The following is a 9673-nucleotide window of genomic DNA, read 5'->3' on the forward strand; positions in this document are numbered from 1 at the left end:
CCCAGAAGAACAGCCTGCAAAGTGATGTGAGGTATCTAATGTTTACTTAAAATAAAACACATTATGAAGACAACACAAATGATTCTATTCCATTTCAAAAGACTCAGAAAAGGAGATTGGCCTATATAAAGAGTTATAAATTATTTTAGCTATGATGTTTCTTTATGTTGAGACTTTGGAACCACCATTGCCAGCTACACTCCATCCTTTCCCAAGATTGAGGACAAGGAATATGTTTCTGGTAACAGAAATCATTAAAATGGAGTCTCAGGGCAGTGCATTCAGTTAAGCTCAAATCTAGTCAGGGCTCCAGACTGAGTGTTTCATTCTGTGAACTGACAATATGTCTCTGAAATTCCAGAATGTGAAATTCTGAAACCTCAAAGGGATGTTTACAAATACTTTCAGATAGTAGTGGATATTTTGTTCTCTCCTCTCTTTGGAGGTGGGAGGAGTTCTCCAATGGGTTCTGACTGAAGGGAAGGATTTAGCCTAAGTCTTCCAGGTACTATTCAGAAGTGATGCATTTTCCTTGGCTAGTTACAGCCTCCAGTTTCCAGGTTTCTCATGCTTGTGAGCATTCAGACAAAGAATAACATTTCATTTTAAAACCTGACTTGAAGGGACCTCTGGGAGGCCTCTTCCCAGCAGCAGATGAGGTGGAGGTCAGAGTAGTGTAACACTGACAGTCTCTGAACCTGAACATCTGCCTTTGATAGTTGCCCTTGAGCTAAAGGTGCTGTTTTGGGCTCTGGGTGACCCCTGTCAAACCCAAGAGCTACTCACTGTCATTTCCAGCCATGCCTCTTTCTCTCAGTTGGCAGTATGTGTCTGAGCATAGATTGGCAGGGAACTTCCAATTGCAGAGGCATTGTTTTGATTCATTTCAAGAACTCTGAAATGTCTTAATTAAGGTAAAGTGACAGATTAGTGCACGGCTGTAGAAATTTTAAAAGGTACTAGATTTTATACCTTATTGTCTAAGTACGTACTTTTTTTCTGTCCTGTTCCTTTTCTCCTTTCCAATCCTCCAGTGTTTTAAATGAAGATGGAGTATATACATCCTTTTGCCCGAACACACACAAATGTCATTTTGAAAATAAAAATATTCACATTTGTCCTCATACTTTTCTCCTCTCCAAGTGCCCTCAAGTACCTCCTTAATCCCACTGAAGTTCCAAGTTTCACGGATTTAAAAAGCAAAGGAAAAAGTGCAGCACTAGATAGAGTCAAACAACAGGAATACTACTCAGCATGAAAAACGACCAAACTATCCATCTACTAAATAACTTGCATGGATCTCAAGAACATCAAGCTGAGTGAAAAAAGAAAAAACTCCGTCTCAAAAAGATCACAGGCAGTATGATTCCATTTACATAACAGTTTCAGAACGATGAAAATATAGAGATGGAAAACAAGTGGTTGCCAGGGGTAGCGAGGAGGAGGTGGAGATAATGATAAAGAGGTGGAACAAGGGACATCTGGTGGAAGATACTGGTGGAAGTTCTGCGTCTTGACTGGCCTATAGTGGGTCAGATTGCACAAATCCACATATGTGGCAAAATGGCATAGAAACTATACACACATTATTCCAGTGTCAGCTTCCTGGGTTTAATATTGTACTAAAGTGTGTTAGATGTAACCACTGGAGGTTTGGGAGGCCGAGGCAGGCGGATCACAAGGTCAGGAGATCGAGACCACGGTGAAACCCCATCTCTACTAAAAATACAAAAAAAAACAAAAACAAAAAACAACTAGCCGGGCGAGATCGCGCCACTGCACTCCAGCCAGGGGGACAGAGCAAGACTCCGTCTCAAAAAAAAAAAAAAAAAAAAAAACAAAAACAAAACAAAACAAAAAAAGATGTAACCACTGGAGGAAACCAGGTGAAAGGTTTAGGTGGTGTCTCTGTGCAACTGGATGCAAATCTATAATTACTTTAATATACAAAGTTTAAATAAATATATATAATATATATATATTTATATATTCTTTACAGATGCCTCTGTACAGAAAGAATAATGAAATATAGCATAGTGGCACATGCCAAAAATGTGTCAGATACTTTTTTTAAAGCATACTGTTACTAAAGAATTAGTAAAGTTTTGCTTCAAAAGATAAGAAGGAATAAAACAGTAATGACTGTATTCTCAGGACTGCAATAAAATAACTCTGTTTCCCAGTGTTCTCAACGTTTGGATTGCTTTTCAGGCATTCACAAAGCAAAGTTGGAAACACGAACGCTTTTAGTTAGATCACTTTAACAACAGAGGTCAGTTTGGTCATACGGTTTTAAAGAATATTCTGCATCCATGAAATACATTCCTCCCATTTGGAAAAATTTCAGAAACAAGACTATAGCCTAAATAGCACCATTTGGCATGCACGAAACGCCTCTTAAAAGCAAGGACTGCCACAGCCTCTCTTCTTAAGGAATCCCTCCCACCTGCTTGGTTTTTCAGTGCTTTGCAGTATGTCTTTTTCTCTTTCTCCTTCCACCTTCGTCTCACCCGCTCTCCTGGTCCCTCTAACCAAGTTGCCACGCAAAAGCAGCAAGCAAACCTGTGTGAGTGAGGTGTCCCGAGGCGGCAGCCTCCCGCGGTCCTCCGTGCACGCCACCACCCGGCTCATGCTCCAGGCGCTGCGCACACCCCAGTGGCTGCCCAGGACGTGTGGTCACTGGAGAGCTCCCAGCCACGCCTCTAGATGCTGCTGGGCGGCCTGCAGGAGTACCAGCACTGCAGACAGAACAGCGATCCATCCCTCTGTAAGCCAAAGTTGCCTGTTGATAAATTGCATCTTTTTTCTTTTTCTTCTTTAACGTTTTTATAGTACCGCGAGTGTACCCAGTGTTATTAAATTACGCCAAAACAAAAAGCAAAGTCCCTGCCCTTAGGAGTATGCAGTGTAAAATGAGCAAATGACACAAGGCAAAATGACAGGACTAACATAGGGTGGGTAGAAAGAGTTATAAATGAAAGGGAAGGTAGAATCAATACGACTTTCACTGGACCAAAACATGGAAAGGCTGTTAGGGCCCCAAATCCTCATAGCAGATTATAGAAATGAAGAATTGCAATAATATCTATAGCAGCAATCCTACTTTATTGAGCCTTTATGTGCCATGCAGTATCATCATCACAATAATTCTATACCATAGCTGCTATTTTTAAAAGTGTCAGATATGATTCTAAATGTTTTACAAATATTCACTCATGTGATCCTCCTAAAATCCCTGTGATGTAGGAACTATTGTTTTCCCCATTTCAGAGATGAGTGAAGCAGTAAGGTGGACTGACTTGCTCAAGGTAACTCAGGTGAAAAGGGGGAGAGCCAAAATTGGAAGCCAGGAAGTTGGATGATAGAATCAAGATCTGAGCCCAGGAAGCCCAATTTTATAATGGTATTAGGATTCATATCCACATTGCCTTGCCTACCAAGCTTATACTCTTAATCATGTGCAACCATGCAAATTAAATAAACAATTTAAAATTATTTATATTGACTATAAACAATACACAAAATCATTTTGCAAAGGCCTTTAATAGGTCCATGAAAAAAGTGTTTATTTGAAGAATATTTTCTGTCAAAAAACAGAGAAAGAAACAGGTTTTCCTTCCTTCCTTCATTCATTCAAAAACATGTACCAGTGTCTGTTTATACCAGGCATTGTGTGAGGCACCAGGGTGACAGTAGTGAACAAAAGAGACAAACTTAAGGGGAAACCAGGGAACTGAGATGGTAGTCATTTTAATGATGAATCCACATTAGGTTTATTGGGAGCAATAGGCGGAAATAGCCAACAAGAAATAATCATATACAGGAAACGACATTCTCTAGGCTGGACTGTCTGGCATGAGTATTATTTAGTCCTTTTTTCCGTCTCCTCTCCTTTTTCCTTTATTTTAGTTATGATAGAGGAAATCGTGCTATCACAAAACATTTCATATGGACATTTGTTAACATTTCAAATAATGCTTTGGGTGGTAGAAGTAATTGAATTCCCTTCCTAATAACATTATGACCAACAGTATTTTACAAGCATGGATATGGTAAAGAGGTATGCAGACCTCTGAGCTTGGAATAAAAATCTGGAATAATAGATCCTTACAAAACAAAAGTTGTCAAAGTCTATTATGAAAATCCAGGATCTTGACTGGCATAAACATCTACTAAAAAGATAAAAGGATAGCATTTGTTACTGTCATTCAATTCCCTACCTCACCTTTTTTTAATACGTTTTTACTTTCTGACTCAGATATAATATACAAAATGAAAAATATAGCCATTAAAAACTAAAATCAGAAGAGAAATCCCCTCCACCTCTCCCCTCATAAAAGCATAGAAGAACATTTGTTTGGATTTTGTTGTATGTTTTTGTAAATTTTGTCTATGCTAAAATAGAATACGCCCTTAAGAACCAGAAAAATAATTTGGTTTCCCTTCAAATGGAAAGATAAGACTTTGTTGTTTTATCTTTCCATTTGAGCACTAGTTCTAAATCCTAACATTAAGAGCAATCAAAAAAAGCTATATGCTTTCTATTATGGGACCATAATAAAATAATAAAATGTATTGCTAATTCTTGCATTCAATTACTTTGTTCTGTTAGCACAAGTAACTTTCAAAATTCAAGGGAGGGGCAGAGCTAAGGGACACTTGCAGAGAGAATGTGCAAGGACCTCCATGACCACACCTCCCTCCCCAGTCTCCTCCCAAGCATTCTCTACTGACTAAGAGTACTGAACTCTCAAATTCCCGAATTGACTCCCTCCTTATCCTTTCTCAGTCTGGTCTCTCCACTGAGAGTCCTTTCCTCACATCCTCCAATTCTTTGCCTGGCTAACTTTTATTTCTACTTCAAAACCTTGCTCAGGTACCACCTGGTCTTGAAATGTTCTCTGACCCTTTTCCTAAGTCAGGTTCTCTGGTAGAGTATTCAAATCTGATTTTTTGTTGTTGTTGTTGTTATTTGTTTGTTTGCTTGAGACGGAGTCTCGCTCTGTTGCCCAAGCTGGAATGCAATGGCATGATCTCAGCTCACTGCAGCCTCTGCCTCCTGAGTTCAAGCAATTCTCCTGCCTCAGCCTCTCGAGTAGCTGAGACTACAGGCGCATGTCACCACACCCGGCTAATTTTTGTAATTTTAGTAGAGGTGGGGTTTTACCATATTGGTCAGGCTGGTCTGGAACTCCTGACCTCAGGTGATCCATCTGCCTCAGCCTCCCAAAGTGCTGGGATTACAGGCATGAACCACAGTGCCAAGTCTTTTTCCTGGTTTTTAATCATGCTGTATTGCAAATGTTTCTTTGTCTATTCTTTCCTCCAGTAGACTCATTCATTGTTCCACAAATATTTCTTGAGCACCTGGTGTTTGCCCAGCACTGTGCTAGGTGATAGGGAGATAGGAATAAAAGAAACTCCCTAATGTAGTTTCTTGAAGATAGTAACACTTGATAATTATTTGTGGAATGAATGAGTGAAATTAGGTCATTACATACATAGTGGAAGGAAGAACTGAGACATGGAAGTGATTCTGTTTTTCCATTTCTCCCATCTCTCACACCGCATTGTGTTGTGTAACACATTTCTAACACCCTTGTTTCCTTAAGTTTTTGTTCTCCTCCCTCTGGTTGTCTTTATTTTACTACTGTCTTTATTGCAACAAGCAGGAGCTTTTGCATAGGATGAATTTGATTCTAATACCAGCATTGTTACTTACTAGCCATATGACTCTTGGCTCTTTCCTTAACCTCTTCAATTTCCTGTCTGTGAAACAGAGATAACAAATACCTATAGAATAGAATATCGTGTGAAGATTAAATGAGATTCATATTAAAGAGCTTAGTATGAAGCCTGGCTCTTAAAGCACCTTTCCTTTCATTTGTCCCTCCCCTACTTCTACCCCTTATCCTTCCCACAGGACATCATCAGGGCAGTAGTGGCTTGCAAGATGATTTCAAGTGATACATGGAAGCACATTTTTAAAAACCATGTAATTATTTTGATACATTATTGTTTTGATATATATAAAATATGTAACTAAGCCTTTGATTTTTATAGAAATCTTTGCTTTGGATATGTAAAAAATAAAGAAAGGAGGATTAAGGTTCTAAAAATAGCATAAGGCAAAAAGAAAAAAAACCTGATACATAGACGCCTGAAAACACTGCAGAAATGAGCAAAGACAATGCCATATAAGAAGAAAAACATTAATCACAAAGTCCACAAGCTGTTATGTGTATTGTGATTGTCCTCACCACATGTTTGTGCTGCCAAACTGACATGGAACACAGGTACACTATTCCTTTCTCAAATGTCACTTATGTAGAAAAAATCCAGTGCTGAGACTGCAAAGACTCCAGAGACTTCAGCTGCATGATCATGTCTTTAGCTTGCTTGGAATAGGATTAGTCTGTAATAGAATAAGAAGTCAGCCCCAGGTCCCTAGAAGTCACCTGTTCAGCTCCCCTCCATGATAAAGAACAAAGTGAAAGACAATTGCTCGTTTATGTTTATGAATAATTAATGCCCAAGTAGAACTTCCAAAATATTTTGTGTTCTTCACACTGTGTATCTCCATTTTCTGACCTATCAATTGGGTATAATAATAGAATCTATCTCATAAGATTGTTATGAAAGTCAAATGTTAACATAAAGGAAGCACTTAGAAACATATGATGTAAAAGTTCCTACATATGTGTGAGCCGGAATTACCATTAATCTAGTTGAGACCAGCCTCCAGTTTGCCTCCTGTCCTAGCAGCCTCCAAAGAAAGCTATTTATCTCTTTACACCACCAATCTTCCAGCCTTTTGTTGCTTTGTGATAAAATCAGCCTGATAAAAAGCTTCCTGTCTTTGGACACTGGTATTCAGAAATATGGAAAGATCAGATATTCTTTTCAGTGTCTCTATTTTTACAGACTTCTACCCAAAACTTAGATTTTCTATATATTTATTTGTTAGAATTTGAGAGATTATCTCTCTCTCTGTCTGTCTCTCTCTGTCACACACGCGCGCGCACACACACACACACTCTTCTTGTGTTGCACAGGAGAGAGTTCACCAATTTCAGCGACTTTTTAGGAGACTTGTTTGCAGTGGGAACAACAACAACATACAACATGGGTTGACTTCCACCACCTCCTGCTTGGCCCTGGAAATTGAGATCTACGTGTAGGATGCTCTCTGTACAACGTAACACAGTTTAGCCCTAATGATTATGTCACAGCTGCCCAGAAGCAAAAAAGGATGGCTATAGGATAGCTAGAAATTGGGAACAGGCCATCCACTGCTGAAGCCCTGGACTCCTCCCGCTTCCTTTAAGGTGAGAAGCTGCCTGCCCACCCGCCCCCGCCCCCACAACAAAGTGGATAACCAAACAGTAGGTCCTTTAGCCTTGGAGGATGGGGCTCTGGGCTAGGTAGAGTCTGCAGGAAGTGCCTGCCCAGATGGGCTTATTGCTTATTGGTCACTCCTACTCCCTTCACACTATGCATTTAAGATCTCGGCATTTACTATCTCCCCGAGACAGGTAGATATGCAGCTTTTTCTCTGAGAAATAGACAAGTGCCAACCTGTCCTTCTCCAGTGTAATCTGGCCCAGGTATCTAAAGGCTCAACTAAGGACCGAGGCCCGGGAATCTCCCGGCCCTAGCCGGGAGATTCACAAGTGCCCAAATTCACAAGTTTCACAAGCGCCCGCATCACTGCCTCCTGCACTCCTCTGCAAATGCCCTGGCACACCCGCCACCACGTATCCCTGAGTTTCCTAGCTTAGTTCGCCCCTTTTCCTCCAAGTCAGTAGCCCGGTGAGCATTCCAGGGTCAGTCCTGGTGCTCACAGTAAGGACAATCTCCCACCTCTCCCTGCTGGATCACAAAGAGGAGCTGGGAGATTTGCCGTTTTCCCCCACAACCGGCACCCTGCGCTGGCCCAGAGCGCAGCGCCCACCTGTGCCACCGCTAGGTGAAGAGTCCCTCACCGCGCGCTGCCTGGGCGCACGGCTGGTGTGCCGCGCTCACCACCTCTACTGGACTCAAGGGTGCTCCCGGCTCACGATTCTCGGGGCTTCCTGCGTCCGGGTTCCCTCTCCCCCTACTCGCTTTCTTCCTTCATTCGCTCTTCTCTCATTTTTTCCCCCTGTCCTTACCCCATCAACTCTAACATTTAATCAATTCCCGGGCTCCTCCTCCCTGGGCTTCTCTTAGCTCGGTTCCAGCGACCCCGCTATCCGTCCCGGCTCGCATTTCTGCACCGCACTGCCCTTCACTCCAGCACGCAGCAGGCCCGCCGCTCCGACCGCGCGGGAAGCCCCCTTCGGAACCGCTGGCGCAGTTTTCAGACTCGCCCGCAGCCCAGAGACCAGGTGCCCACATCCAGCTCTGCTCTCGCCTTCTCCCTTGAAAGAGACTCCTTGGGGGCTCCCCAGGCCAGAGTTCCCCGCCCGGGGAATCATGCTGGTCTCTGGGGTGACCCAGCTGTCAGAGAGGACAGGTCTATTTTAAGCCTTCCACCCAGTGTCCCAGTCCTGAGGACGCAGGCGCGGGCCCAGGGACTTGGGTAACACCTTGCCAGCACTATCCCGGACGGTGGCGGAGCCAGCTCCCCCGGCGGGAGTCCGGCCTTTCAGCCAGGCAGGCGGCGCGGCCACGGAACACAGTCTCAGTACAACCAACTCGAAATCCAAGAGCCCAGGGAATCCCAGGGCGGTGGGCGGAGGTGCCCCATGCCCCAGCCCCCTGGGAATAGGCTACCTTGGCACAACCGCTTTTCCTTGAAAAGAAGTCACACATGAGCCCGCCCAATCAATCTCTTCCCTCCGTGTGCCCTAGTTTACGTTATTTCTAGTCAAGCGAGTCATTAGCCTGCAATAACCCACCCAAAGCGTGACTCTTTGGAAAATAATAAGAATTAGGAACTATGAGCATGTCATGAAGAGGCCAACATAAGCCCCAGACGATTGAGAGACAGGGCTACACACGTGTGCGTGCCCCCGTGCATACACACAAGCACCCATCCCATAGACTGAGATCCAGCTGCAAATTTGGACATCGACGTGTCTCTAAGTCTAACAGGAAATACCAAAAAAAAAAAAAAAAAAATTTCACTCACCCGCCTCTTTTACTACCCTTTCCAGACCGGGATTCAGGGGAAGTGTCAGAAAGGGAAGGATGGAGAGACCCTTCTTTCTTTTCTTTTCGCCTTTCTAAAAAAGAGTGGCAATTTCCATCACGTGATAGGAGCAGCATCCCCAGTGTCGCGTTTCCTGCGGACCCTCCCTTCCAGGCCAGCCACCAATCGTCAGGCGGCAACCTGAGAAGTAGTCCAAAGCATCCTCCCAGGTGGGGCCAAGATGTCCAGCTGTCCTTCAGGGGTGAAGCCTGCCCAGACCCTGCTCCCTCTTTCCTGGGTCCGGGATAACCGAGAAGATCCTGGTGTGGGTTTATTTTTCGACGGTTAGATTTCTTCCATGCCTCAAGGTTGCATTTATGGGATCTGTCCTATAAGCTAAAGTACATGTGGATCTTTATTTTAAAGTCTGTAAAACAGTGTCCACGGTAGGTAACTCACTAAATTTCCTCCTGGTATGGAGGTGACAAACGTGAACTTTACATAAAGAAAAAGAAACATTTGGGGAAACAGTACAAATGAAAAACCTGTAATTCACAG

At 43.0% G+C, this 9673-nt stretch overlaps 1 protein-coding gene across 2 annotated transcripts in view; it reads right to left on the minus strand.

Annotated features, from left to right (window-relative positions):
• The window catches only part of SLC38A4 (solute carrier family 38 member 4), a 67042-nt gene extending 57836 nt beyond the window's left edge, over window positions 1-9206 (minus strand). Inside the window, exon 1 of one of the 2 annotated variants that reach the window (XM_021922244.2) lies at window positions 9116-9206. The gene's annotated coding sequence lies outside the window, so the exon portion shown is untranslated. Of the gene's footprint in view, window positions 1-2562; window positions 2658-9115 lie in introns of those variants that run through there. The other variant, XM_021922245.2, reaches the window with a different exon arrangement.
• Window positions 9207-9673: the final 467 nt, after the last annotated feature.

The sequence above is a fragment of the Papio anubis genome, chromosome 9 (assembly GCF_008728515.1).
Source record: "Papio anubis isolate 15944 chromosome 9, Panubis1.0, whole genome shotgun sequence".
In the NCBI taxonomy this organism is placed as follows: Eukaryota; Metazoa; Chordata; class Mammalia; order Primates; family Cercopithecidae; genus Papio; species Papio anubis.